This window comes from Ailuropoda melanoleuca, chromosome 1, assembly GCF_002007445.2.
Source record: "Ailuropoda melanoleuca isolate Jingjing chromosome 1, ASM200744v2, whole genome shotgun sequence".
Lineage (NCBI taxonomy): Eukaryota > Metazoa > Chordata > Mammalia > Carnivora > Ursidae > Ailuropoda > Ailuropoda melanoleuca.
In genome coordinates, this window is record NC_048218.1 from 14,706,213 (window position 1) to 14,709,528 (window position 3,316).

A 3,316-nucleotide genomic window follows, 5' to 3' on the forward strand; every position below is an offset into this window, starting at 1 on the left:
CGGCGGGGTCCGCGCATGGCTCCGCTTTGCGAGCGCAGCCGGCCGCCTGAACGGAAAGGCCACCGAGGAACACCCCCTCCTCCTTCCCAAGTGTGGGCAGAAAGGAAAACGCTGACGGCCTCCTGGCCCCAAGTGTTGCCAGGACGTTCGGAATTGAGCGAAACTGCCGAGAGCCCAGAGTCCCGCGGACAACAGGATGTCCCTCCCCAGACCCCTCCTTTGCCATCCCTTAAGGGCGGCTGGGCGCCCGGGCTCGCAAGGTGGTATTTGAGCTTGCTGGTAGGATGTATCGAGTGCATCCAGGATTTTGTGGAAAGCATCTGGCAGCCCTACTTCTCTCTGACAAAGAAAATAAGGGAGTCCGGCTAACAGGTGTTCCCCCTTTAGGCTGTGGCTGCCAGGAAACTTGGAGCCAGGTTCAGAGCCCAGTGGCGTCAGCCGGCTCAGCTTGAGCCCTGGTGGGGCTTTCCTTCTCTGATGCTTATTCTGGTGTTTATCCAATTGTCAGTTTAAAAATTATGTTCCCAAGCCATTTAGCACCTCTGGAGTGCAAAGCACTGTCTCTGCGAAAAGATACACACGCGGCAAAGCCCAAGCTTATCGATCTAGAGAGAACTGAGACTGTGCCAGCCAACCTGATTGTAGTTCGGATAGACTGTGCGAAGGGATTTTGCTGTTGGCTGTGAGTTCAAGTGGAGAGAGAAAGGAGATGGAGAGAAATTGGTGGCTGAACAGCCGCAGCACCAGGGTGTATGGACTCATTCTTGAACATAGGAAGACAGCCCTGGAGCTTCCAGTGCAAAAAAGGTTACCAAGATAGTAAAGTCAGGTATTATCACTAACATGACTGCGTTTGTACTTACAGGTTAGGGACAGTTGAGTTACATCCAGAATACATGAGAAAGTGACAAGTGCAAGGACTGAAGTGATTCACTATGACTTCAAATCGGGGCAGGAGGCGACATTGCATTGGGTCTTAACTGGGAAGAATGGGGCTCTGCAGTATGCAACATGCTCTTAGTCCAGAGGTAAGAGGCAGATGGAATTCCACACTGCCAGAGTTTATAGTAGGGTATAAATATACGCTGAGAAATGAGGAAAGAACACAGACCATGAAAGGATTTGGGTTCTTCCACATGTGAGAGTTTTTAAGGCTTCACTCTCCTTTCACCCTAAGCCAGTGAAATTATATTCTTCTTTCCTCTCACGCTTTTACAATTTCTTCTAGATGAAGAACAGATCCTCCCCTGTGGGAGGAACTCTTCCTTCTTTAGTCTAGATGATGGGGGTGATATTTTCTAGCACAACCTCTGATATGCTTCATTATTTGAAAAGTCTTACAAATGTGTTGAGGAGACCAAGACAGCTAGGAATGACTCTCCAGTTTTAGTGTGAGAATCGCTGGGGTGCTTGTTAAAATACAAAGTCCTGGGTCCTGCCCCAGAGATTCTGGTTTCATGGGTCTCAGTAGTACCCAAGGATTTGCATTTTTTATCGTGACACAGGTGGTCTTCAAACCACACTTGAGAAGTACTGAGTTAGAGCTTACGGTGTGTAGTAGGGACAGGGTAAAAATTAAATTAGAGAATGAAATAAAACCAAGTCAGAATGGGCCTCATACACTGTACCTAGAGTCTGGCCTTTATTCCATGGGCTGAAGGGAGTATGTAGCGGTCTCTAAGTTATATGATTGTTTTTAGAAGCTAATTCCAGAGAACTTCATTCACTCCATTTCTGTTGCTTTACCTCCTTTGGTCTTTAAAAATTCATGTGCTATCCAGTCAACAAAATTTGGGAGGTCAAAAAATAGGGCTTAAACCCTGGGTGATTACCAAGATAAAGAAACACCAGTCTCACCAACTTGAAAAACTGCCAGTTGATACTTCTTCCCTCCAAAGGGATTGTGATTGAAACCATACCTCCCCTGCCCCTGGTTGGGAGATTTTCGTGGAAAATGAACATATTTTATTAGAAAATAATGAAGACTTCCTGGAGCAGCATGGACGAACATGCCCTAGTATTGACCTGACATCCGACGTAAAGGGGAAGGGAATGTAACCTCTGGCTTGAGATGTGCACAAAGTCTAAGATCAAAACAACAAAAAAAGTCAGATAAAGGAGAAAAAATAAGACAGTATTGGAGAAGAGCTCAATGGGACAAAGGCCAAACTGGTGAAAGTGATTCAATGGAGAATCCCAGCACGGAAAAATTCTTGGGCCTCCAAAAACCAATCAGAGGCCGGAGTGGACTAACGATGGCTGTGAAATTTGTGTCACCCTCCTCGTCAAGAAGGGGAGTTTGTCATCCCCTAAATTTGCAAGAAGAATCACAACCCCAATGATCAGGGCTTAGAGGGAAGTTCAGATCAATAAAGCAAACTATATAGAAGAGACTTTCATTTTAAGCCTGTGTCAAGCTCCCTGATCTGACACTTAAAATTTCCCACAATTACAGACTGATGGTGCCCCAAATTTCCCTCACTTCATGGCATATATTTATATAATGAAGCAGAGAAAATGTTATTCTCTCAGAAGCTCATGCTGGACATTGCACTTATCATATAATTAATAAATGAATGAATGAATGAATAAATAAATAAAATTACTGAAGTTACTAAATGTTCGATGCAAGTGCCTTCCTGTGGAGCCAGTGACATTTGTCCTTGTTGCTGAGTCAGAAACAGCACATACAGAGCCTTCAGCCAAGGTCACACATCTGCAAAGAACAGAGAAAAATCCAGCCTGATAGCTTTCTTATATGTATTTGTAGATGTCCCTATCAAGGATTATATATCCTGCAACTCCTGATCTTTTATCTTTAAAATTCATGCAAGTATGAAATTCCATCCCATAATATATTTATTTTACTAAAAATGTCCTCAAAATTATGTATATATAATATATATAAATGTACATATATATATTTAGTAGAAGTGACACAGTCGGCAGAGGGGCTATACTTTAACTCACCTCTGGCCTATACCATTTTATTCACCACCAAAATTGGTGGCCAATTTGCCCCCCCCACCGGAAATATTGGTGTTGATAAGGAGGGGAGGGGATGCTACTGATATCTAGTGGATAGAGGCCAGAGATGCTGTTAAACATCCTACAACACACAGGACAGTCCCCATGGATAAAAAACTCTATTCCTCATTCACAACAAAGAATTCTCTGGCCCCAAGTGTCAGTAATGTCAGGGTTGAGAAGCCCTGAGCTGGATGTACTCATGCTTCAATACAAAAAATGTGTATATTTCCTTGATAAAGATGAGCTACTGAATTTTCTATAGCTTCCTAACAGCCAGGTAAGAAAG

The 3,316-nt window shown here is 43.8% G+C and overlaps 1 long non-coding RNA gene across 1 annotated transcript; it reads left to right on the top strand.

Moving 5' to 3' along the window:
* Positions 1–9: 9 nt before the first annotated feature.
* Positions 10–2,614, top strand: LOC117801523. The gene is made up of 2 exons (XR_004624115.1): positions 10–1,028; positions 1,899–2,614. It is a non-coding gene; the product is annotated as an uncharacterized LOC117801523 (long non-coding RNA).
* The last annotated feature ends 702 nt before the right edge of the window (positions 2,615–3,316 follow it).